Source organism: Lactuca serriola, chromosome 6 (genome assembly GCF_051521515.1).
Source record: "Lactuca serriola cultivar US96UC23 chromosome 6, Lser_US96UC23_V15, whole genome shotgun sequence".
In the NCBI taxonomy this organism is placed as follows: Eukaryota; Viridiplantae; Streptophyta; class Magnoliopsida; order Asterales; family Asteraceae; genus Lactuca; species Lactuca serriola.
The window spans coordinates 7,635,183-7,646,543 of NC_136413.1; the positions used below are offsets into that span (position 1 = coordinate 7,635,183).

Genomic DNA, 11,361 nt, shown 5'->3' on the forward strand with positions numbered 1-11,361 from the left:
GATCTGCCAAGACCGAACATGCCATCTCGCTAGCTGATCTTCCCAACTTGAATCCACACGACTGCATTATTTTGCACAACATCCTTCTTACTAATGAAGCAGAATATGGTCCGATCATCGACCACATCAAGAGGATGCTTGTTTGTTACATTATGGAAGTCGCCAAGATGGATCATGTAACATCCCGCTCTGGCACGTATCACAATATTGTCCGCTTTGGGCCACTCGGCACGAGGACTTCCCAGGGGGTCACCCATCCTGGTACTACTCCCGCCCGAGCACGCTTAACTGCAGAGTTCTTATGGGATCTGCTGCCCTCACGGATTTAAAACGCGTTGTGACAAGGAAGGTATCCACACCCCTTTATAAGGATATGTTTCGTTCTCCTTCCAAGCCGATGTGGGATCAGATCTAACCCACTTTCACCCCCCATTATAGGGTTCGACGTCCCTGTCGAACACATCAACCCGTGCCCTGGCTCTAATACCATTTGTAACATCCCCTCTGGCACGTATCACAATATTGTCCGCTTTGGGCCACTCGGCACGAGGACTTCCCAGGGGGTCACCGATGTGGGTTAGATCTGATCCCACATCGGCTTGGAAGGAGAACGAAACATATCCTTATAAAGGGGTGTGGATACCTTCCTTGTCACAACGCGTTTTAAATCCGTGAGGGCAGCAGATCCCATAAGAACTCTGCAGTTAAGCGTGCTCGGACGGGAGTAGTACCAGGATGGGTGACCCCCTGGGAAGTCCTCGTGTCGAGTGGCCCAAAGCGGACAATATTGTGATACGTGCCAGAGGGGGATGTTACAGATCAGGAGATAGCGACTGTATTCAAGAAAAAGCCTACCATATCTCCTGTTGGCTCAGCAAGTGACCTAAACATGATGCAGATGGGAAAGATAGACCCGAAGAGAAACTCTGTTATGTTTACCAGAAACGAAGGCCAAAAATGCATGTTCGCTTTGGCAGACAAACATCTCTATACAACTGCATGTCTGGAACATGTCTTAGGGATCATCCATCGATGCAAGCAGAATTCGGCGGATGACAAGAAGTACTTTGATGATATGATTCAATGGTACATTCGCTTCAGACAGACAATCCTCGCCCTGATCTCGCGTCTGTTTGATACAACCAAGAAAGTTCTAGCAGCTGGTCCAAGCAAGAAGAAATGATAGTCTCACTCCAAATTGACGCAAAGGGGGAGATTGTTAGGTCCAGCTTAGTGTTGCGTCTATTGGGCTCGTTAGCTAGTCCAAGTTTTGTCTCCGGTATGGGCCTGTCCATCCGTGAGTTTTATGTAGGGTTTTTTATAAATAGATGCTTGCATGCATCCTAGAACGTAACGATTAGATAAGTATTTTCAAGCGTATTCATCGTTCTTGTTTTGTAACCCTAGAATCCTCTACAGTGGAAGTTCTTAATCGAGCTCTGCTGAGGATTGAGTTAATCTAATCATTCGACTCATTCAGATCCATACTTGTGTTTTATCTCACTGTTTTTTACGTTCTTTATTTACCTGTTACAAAGATCTAATCAATCAAAGAGTTTTTATAACTCATCAATATCATTAACCAAATGGTTAATCCTATTAAAGGTTTAGGTTAAGGACTCACCTTATTGATCAAATAAACGCTCATATCTTTGATTGAGGTTGTTGATGCTTATGGCCTAAACTTCCACAGTACCTTCATAAGCCACTATCAATGTTTCTATCATCTCTTGGGATGATTCACAATTTTGTAAAAGATGATACATGTGTTAAGGGAGAGAGTTTCCTATCGACTCTCTGGCTGTTACATCAAGATTAATCAACCTCTTGTCATCGTCGTCATATTTGGTTTTTGCTTCAGAGGACCAACTGGAGCATTATTGGCCATGGGATGGTACATGGGAACGTGAGGACCTTTTTCAACAATTTTACGCTTCTCATAGTCCATGTTTTCAAGAACAAACATGGCCTTAGTTTTCCACCTGAAGAAGTTGTGTTCATCGAAAGGAGTAGTTTTTTTTAGACCAAAGGATTTGGGATTATTGGAAGTCGACATGATTACTTGCGTGTATCAAAAACCTGCTTTGATACTAATTGAAGGTTTGTATTAATCGAATAAACTTCAAGTATAAAGAATAAAAACAAACTAATCTATGCAAAAAAAAGAACATAAACTAAATCACACAAGGAGTTCTTCAAATTGTCTTTCCCCAAGAAACGTTGTGTCTTCACCAAGAAGACGATTTTTCACAAAGACGGACACAAGACAAACTCAAGATTAGGGTTTACCCTAATATTGATTATATACTAATATCCCTTGATTAAAGGGGCTATATCTTTTATTCCATCGTGTAGTTTCCCGCACGAGCTGCACTGACCCCAGCCATGCTGGCCCCCTAATCACGGATTCGAAGTCTTGGGTCTCTTCTTGGAACCCTCCCTTGCCTACACCTGATATGGCTCTTCTTTTCCCCGGGTGCTCCAAATCAATTTTTTGCTCAAAGAATGATAGAGTGCGGGATCCAACAATAGCCATAACCTCAACACGGATCGGGCCCAAGCGCTCATCCAAGATCTCCAGAATCCCTTTCCTTGGTTGAACCAAAGTCTACCAAGATCCAATCTGAAACACCACGAGTAATCTTCGATGATGTGAACTCCCATGACCGCGCATCGATCAGCTCAGTACCTGCTACTGAGCTGAAACCAGAATCTGGACCCCATTCCTAAGTGCTCAACACCATACCGAAACAACGTGCAAAAAGGTCTAAATATACTCAAGAATCCTCATCCTAGAATAATCGAAGAACATTCAAGCTCACACACTACAACTCATGATAAGAACTTCCACCCCCACCATCGGTTGCCTTATGCATGCAAATTATACATAGAACATGATCAAATAGACTGTCGAATAAAAGACTATACCCTAGAACCACAACCAAACAAGGAACAAGAAATAAGGCCAAATCAGTTATTATGGGGCTATAAGATCCTAACTGTATACAATTTTTAAAGCATGCACTTACCAATTACTGGTACCAATAACTATTCCCATCCATCATAACATCCAATGCTCCCAAGGCTACAAGACATCACAGATCATGCCTGTCCACCGTTGACTAATCATCACTAGCATGCAAGTCTACCAGCTCTTACAATAGACATACAAATGCATCTCTCCTATCATTAGCCACAATGGGTTTTCATCATCCTAACACTCCTATGGTGTACATGCAACCCTATAAACCTTGGATCTATGTTTTCCCTATTAAAAATGCAAATATTCAATATTCCAAGGTTTTATCCTAACTAGCATATTATGAAGCAACTATACTACAAAAGTCTAGTTAGACGACATACCTTTTGATGTGGCTTGTAGTCTTGAACTTTAAGAGCTTAGCCCCAATAGTGTGGAAGCCTCAAGTGGAATCATAAATCACCAAAAACTCCTTGGAAAACTTGAGAGAATAGTAAGCACACTAGAAATTGGCCCACTCTTGTTGCTCACACACTAGTGTCATTTCATGTGCCAAAGACCTCTTTATATAGTATGGAGGATTAGGGTTACATTCATGTAAACCCTAATACCCGTGACCTTTCATTTCCATAGGATCCATGGGTTAAAAACTCAATGGACTATCCATGCAAGTTTAGCCCAACCTAAATGAACTTGGCCCATACTATATATATATATACATATATATATATATATATATATATATATATATATATATATAAGAGTCCATATTTAATTAGTGCCTTTTGATCACTAAATTAATTCTTGATCAATACTAATTAAATAATATGATTCCATATTAATATATTAAAACTTATAATATATTAATATAAATCATAAACAAACTATTTTCAAAAGACTATCCATATAAATGTTCCGGTGAAGTGCAACTCAAATGGACCATGCTACTCTCGGGTCGAATAGATACCAATAATATTTATGGGCTTAGACATCTAATCCAACAGTCTCCCACTTGGATAAGTCTAAAACTATTATTGCATATGACTCCAAAACCGACTAGCAATTGTAGCTCTTAAAGCCGCTTTCGAACTCTGATCTATTCAATGACTTGTCTATTAGATAAGGGATCATATATTCATCCTTTCTAGATATCATATGGACTAAGACATGGATTATAATCATTCTCTCTATCCATTTGTTGTTTCCCGATTTCCTATTTATGACGACTGACTAATTGAACAAATCAAATCAGTCTAGGCTTGGCCAAGCACTTCGGAGTGTCATCACAAAATCATCAAGGGGCCCACATATATCACTTTTATCCCTTCAAGGGTAAAAAGAATGGATAAACTTCGACTCATATGTTTTTTCTACTACTTGTTGAATCATACACAAAGGCACGTTTTATAACATCGAGTTACCAAATGCGTTTGCGTGCAATCAATGTATAACCAACTCATAGTCAACAACTCATATCTCTAGGTTTCAAGAATATAAGATATTATCATCTCATGATCACTCGTGATAAAATCCGTGAAGTGAGTCAAATGAGCGTGGGTTTAATCTAATACTCAGAACTTTATGAGCACTCATGAATGTTGTAGCAATATGTCCGACATCTTAGACATCTACAAGCCAACTTCATGACAGTCTTGATTCATATATATATACTTCCAACATATGACCGATTGTGGATGGTTTGAATAACTTAGTCATTCGGGAAGAATGACCTAGTTGTTCTGGAAGTCAAAACATGCAAAGTGAAACACAAGAATAATAGAATCCAATATGGTCTCAAAACTTATGAATATGAATAGAACACCTTTTATTTATCACCATATTGATTACACATTATTCATTATATACTGTTTCAACTAATCAACTGTATACTTGAATCAAAACACTAGTCATGCCATGCTCTAAGCATGCACACTATGTTTATCCAAACAATAGTCATGCCATACACCAAGTATGCACAATATGTTTGTCCAAAAATTAGTTATGCCATACACCAAGTATGCACACTAAGTTTGTCTATGATCTTTACTTTGTGAAATAGATCGACTGAACATAATTCCAATGATTCTCATTTCATAATCCCAAATCCTTACCGCAAATGCAAGAATTCCAAATTCCCGCAATTTACCGAAATCTGTTAGATTTTAAATTTATATGCATTAATCCTCTTATAATGATTATGCACAAAGTCACAAAGACTTGTCAACAGACATTACAAAGTATTCCAATGGAGATCAACTCCATGGAAACGAAGTCTCATATTCAAAGTACATTGTTTTGAACATCCTTCTTTAATTAAGTTTTCTAATCTTACACATATTGAATAACTTCCACCTATGGAGTCATTTCCATATTCCCATTTTGACTATCACTTCTGAACAAGAGTTGCCTCCTTTCAGAATATGTCAATATGGACCTTCCAAGATTAACACTATACTTCCAACTGTCCCTGAGCAGCCAATCTTAGGTAACTTAGATTGTCCTCGACAATTGCTTAATCACTTTAGTCATATCCAGTTCTAGTACTTTTTCCCTCTTAATGCCATAGGCATTTGGAAAATTTAGAAAGGATAAATATTATAGCACATGGAATCGATCCTATACCCGAAGCATATGGGACACGATTCATGATGTCGCACATAAATGCATGATTCTAAATCAGTCTTTTGCTACAATATTTTTATTTGCCATGTTTTCATAATTCGACTATGAAGAGGGATGCCGTAATCATAATCGAATTTTGAGAACGCAATATATATATATATATATATATATATATATATATATAGAAAGAGAGAGAGAGAAAGAGAGAATTTCCTTAAGTTGAGCCATTTCAACATAAAATTCACACATATATATATATATATATATATATATATATATATATATATATATATATATATATATATATATTCCTTGACTAAAGATGATTAAAATCTCAATCTAAGCTTTTAGAATTGAAATGAAGAAGAATTTCCTCTCCCTTAATTATAGCAAAACAACTTTTCCCAATTGAAACTTTTGTTTTCTATAATTAACATTGTTAACTTGCAACACTTTATCATAATTATCATGCTCCCACTAATATGAGAATTATTAGCATAACACTTATGCTCCCACTAGCTTTGACATGTACTCAGAAATCAGTTGGACTTCTAGAAATCAATACTTTATTGACTTTCTTACCAAAGTTCAGATTTCTGATACGAGATGCTTTGTATAACTTTATCAAAATCATACACATTTCCTAATATAGCACACATGTGTGTCTAAACAATTTTAGAACTATGAAAAGGGATGTCTTAATCATAGTCTCAATTGTTTTTGACCTTTGCTATTTCTCACAAGTCCATGTTAGTGTGCTGGTTAACCATACACGCTCCACTAACGACTTTGAGAATGCAAATATCACAATTGATATCTATTTAAAATCTTCTTAGTGAAAGCATTTCCTCACCATTATTTTCATGAATCGGAGAGAAACCTTATGACACTTAGACTTTATGGTGTATGTGTTCCTGTCCATGTGAATTTTTCAAAACCGTAATAAAAAGACACGATTAATGACAAATCCAAACTCATATGGACCGAACTTGTGCAGTCTAAATTTTTGCCACCTGGCAGCACAAGGGCCTGCCATTACTTCCAAGTTGTTATGCAACCAATTAAGAGCTCTCAGAACTCATATGAAAAGCCAACTTTAACTGTAATGGGCACAAAAATAGGAATATGTCAACACGATAGGTTATAAACCTCAAGTCGTGAGCTATTGATAAACTACGGGTTTTATTCTTGATTAGATCTTGAAATTCTTTCAGGATCTTTTAGACTCCCACTGTCCTCTTGACATATAAGACTCTCTTGCCAAGTCCCATTCTTTGACAAACAAATATTCAAGAGATAGTGTCGATTCTTATCAAGACAAACACTTCACATAATTGGCCTAAGTTGGTCTCTGTTTTATCCAAAACATCACAGCTTTCCAATTTCAAATGTACAAGAGTATGACACATTTTACTCTTACATTTAACTAGTGTTAATAAACCTTCTTCAAGATGTGTCACTCAAATTACAATCTTGGAGTATGACTATAAGACTTGTTTTGGAACGAAATATGACTTATCTTCTTGATTTAACCATTTCAACAATTCAAGATTCCTCTTCTTAGTCATAAGAATGCACTAAGATGTCCTTAGAGGACTAATTGTGATATGGTTTCTAAATTATTAAGATGATCACAAAACATGATACTAAAGTACTCTCCAATCTTTTCAGATTTGAGAAACTTTTATCTTTCTGCCTAATTTGATTCTTCTTATTCGTTCTGCCATACATCGAAACTTTTCCAATGTTTCAGAATTATACTTAAGCTTATAAGTATAACCATATCTATTAAACTTTAGTAAATAATGACGGATAGTCTTATCGATCTTTTGTGGTGGACTTGACCAGTGCACAAGAATGTGTACTCGATCCCTTAGTCCTTCACTTGACTCACATATACATGTGAACAAGGAATTAGTCTTAATTTTTCAAAGATTAAAATTCTCATTCATCATACAATACAACTTGCATGATTCCAAGTTTCAGTCCAATTGAAAACTTGGGTGATAAGAATCTTTCCTTATTTGGTATATTTAGACATTACCACAAATGAAAGAATCAATTTCATATTTCCAATATTGCTAGAAACATACAAACATCAATTTTCCATAAATGTCATTGCAAGGAGATATAAAATAAAGTAAAATCAAATTTTATTTATTTATAAAATGCGAAAAAAACTTTTCCTTACAATGCAACTTTAAATGGAAACTATGCTATTACATATTTCCTAGCAATCTATCATAACTCCTAAGTAGTAGCTCAAGAATCTGATCTTCGAACCATGCGATTGAAATCCATCTTCGCGATCAGATTCAACATACTCTTCTTTTAAGCTTCCTTCCCTTTGCTTGATCCTGCCATACATCAAAATGTATTAAGAATCTTCAAATAGGAACTTAAGAGAGTTAGATAGTGGACTTACCTGAAGCAGAGTTAAACTTTTTGACTTGACCTTCTCTCAGATCTTTCAGGTAGTTAGGGTAGGTTCGCAACCAATGCCCCTTTCTTTGGCAATAGAAACATATGGACCCTTTGGGAATGGTACACGGAACTATCTCAGACTTAGCCTTTCTCTTTACCATTTGGTCAACCAAGTTGACTATGACCGATCCCTTTCAATTGGGAAGAGAAAGCTTTTCTAGATATCTAATGTTACCATTGTCAATGTCCATGGTATTTTGGGAAGTTGATCTTCTAATCAAATTTGCTTTACAAGTGCTCCAAATCATTGTTGATTCAACAGCACCAAGCAAATATATAAGATCATTAAGTGTCATGACATAATATGTTACATAGTAGTCCTTAAAGAACTCACTATGTGACTTAGGAAGTGATTAGTCAACATCCAACTTCCTCAAGACTTTGACACCCAACTCTCCCGGCTTGTCAATATGTGACTTCATCTCCAAGATATGAACACACATAGACCTTGTTTGCCAATAGGGCTTGAGTGACCTTGAACTTGTGGGTTAGGGAGAATAATTGGAGGAGGTGGAGGAAGAGAAGTATGATTTCCAGGACATCATCTTCATTAGGAAAGCTTGTTCTAAGAGATTTGGGAATATCATAGTTGTCTGAACCAAACATCTATTATGGGAAAAATTCAAGTTAGTTGATTTAAGGTCCTTAATATAACACCCAATATGAAATATTAAGGCTAGGAACCAACACGATATTTTATAACTTAGAAGAGGGATGTCATAATCCATGCTATAGAATATTTGAAGGTAGGCCAATGACGATTCACCAATTTCCACCATGAAAAACGAAATAATTTATTAGGTTTTAATTGGATTTGAAACTCTTAGATCTTTTGAGATTCATTGAATTTTTCAATGGCATGTTTCAATCTCGATTGTTCCCTCTCAAGTTTTATGACTGGGATGCCGAGGATCACAAAACAAGGTGTGAATAACCATGCAAATATACTTGGTACGCTTAATATTTATCACTTAATCGATGTGCCGGTTAACCACATGCGCTCCACCAATCCTATGATAAACATTAAGTTACCCTTTGCCTACCTTGTTAAATCCAGGTTAGTGTGTCGGTTAACCACACACGCTCCACTAACGACTTAAGAAAAGTGCAAAGTGCAATTTCATGGGTTAGCAACAAATTCACATTTTTGCTAAAGTAACTAAGCTTGGGAATTTATAAAAGGTTTAGTTACTTTATATTTATCATTATACTTATAATGAAAATTATGGTCATTGTCCTACCCGTTCGGCTAACGACCCTCCACCAGTCAAGGAAGCGGTGGGTGAGAGTGGACACCTATTAAACTGTCATTTTATAGGCAGTGACCTTATACCCCTTATAGACTGGCTTCGTGAATGAGGCCTACTAACGGTAAGACTGACTTTGTTCTTATATATATATATATATATATATATATATATATATAATAAACCTATAATATTATAATAGTATAAGGGTTGAATTTTAACTTTTAAAATTCTAAGGGTTTGGAATTAAAGTGTGAGTGAGACTTTAGAAATTCCAAAACTTGAGGGCAAGTTCTGAACAATTCAAAAACTTTTGGTTTCCAAAACTTATGAGTTTAATATGGTTTTTATGAAAAACTTTTCAAGTTCCATAACTTGAGGACAAGTTATGGAAGACATAAAAAAACATTTTATGATGACATTAAAATTAGAGGCTCTTCCATTTTCATAACCTATGAATTTTAATGACACTTTAAAAGAAAAAACTCTTCATTTTCCATAACTTGAGGACAAGTTATGGAGGTCATAAAAACATTAAGATCAAATTACCAATTAACACAATAATCAAGTAATTTTTCTATGAATAAGATCAAACTCATAAGTGAAGATAATTCATATCAACAATTGTCAAGAACTTAACTAATCACATAAACTAAAACAAGTCTTGAAACTTTGACAATTATCATTTATTTGGATGAGAATAAACATTACCATAACATCAAAATCAAGTTTTATGAACAAAAACACTTTGTGGTAATGTATCTAATCCAAAACAGGCCAAAAAAAAAACTTATTTTTACTAATTGGCCCAAATAACAAAAGCTACCCAAGGGCCAATTAACAAAAGCTACCCAAGGGCCAATCAATGGCCCAATTTTACTAATTGGGCCCAAACCCATTATAGACATTCTTAAAATAATCAGCTTTCCAAAACCTGATGGCCCAATAGGGACCAACACAACTAAGCCCAAAAGAAACAACATTGCCTAACCAAAGCCCATACCAAAAGAGTCCAAGTCCAAAAATCCCAATTCCCATCTGATCAGACGTACACACGGCGTATATGGCTTGTATGCACGACGTATGTTGCTGGTCCAAAAATGGGCATCATAGACAGAATGCGCGGTGTTCCCCGGTGGTACGCATGACGTTCCCAGTGGCCACCAAAAAGTCATTCCATTGACTTAAATCCTTAATCCTTTAAGCTAAACATCCAAAACCTCATAATAGCTAAATATAAGTGACTTGATCCATAAAGTCGAAGGCTTTAAGACTTTGAATGGATTAATAAAGCCCAACACCAAAGATGAACTCCAAAGGTCAAAATCACCCAAAAATGTCTTAAAAACTTTTTAATACTTTAATACCTCAGTCCAAACTTCCAGATCTAATTCATGGGGACTTCTTAAGTCATAAATTTCCTGACTTTATGACTTAGCATGACTTAATGGGATCCAAATCAAAACCCTAAGTCCTAAGCTTCACCAAAAGACTACCAAATCATGCATGGAAGGTTTATACTCATCAAGATCCAAACTTTATGACTCCACAACCCCAACAAGGACCAAATATGAAGCTCAAAGGTTCTGGAGTAACTTCTGCTCACAAGAACCACCACAAAGGGACCAAAACCATAATAAAATACCACTTAGCTAGATCTGCATGAAAGAGCTTCCAAGGTTGAGACTTTATACCTCTAGAAGATAGATTTAGGTGCACAAGGCTTGGATCCAAAAGCTCTAAATCAAACAATGACTCTTCAAGAAGTTCCTTCTTCCTCCTTAAGCACCAAAAATACACATAAATCACTTTGAAGCTCAAGAATCAGTCAAATGGAGACTAGGGTTTTGTTATTAGGGTTAGAAAGGATGGAGGCTGAAGGAAATAAGGGTTGGAGGTGAGTTAAGGTCTTTCAATAAGGTCCAAGATCCTAAATTAGGGTTTTCATCTGGCCTACGAATGCCTTGCAGTCCCAACGAACGCTCAGCATTCCCCAAAAGACTATGCATCCATTTCGCCCATGAATGC

At 36.5% G+C, this 11,361-nt stretch overlaps 1 pseudogene; it reads right to left on the reverse strand.

Annotated features, from left to right (window-relative positions):
- Positions 1 to 220: 220 nt before the first annotated feature.
- LOC145060689 (5S ribosomal RNA) lies at positions 221 to 338 on the reverse strand (annotated as a pseudogene).
- Between the last annotated feature and the right edge of the window lie 11,023 nt (positions 339 to 11,361).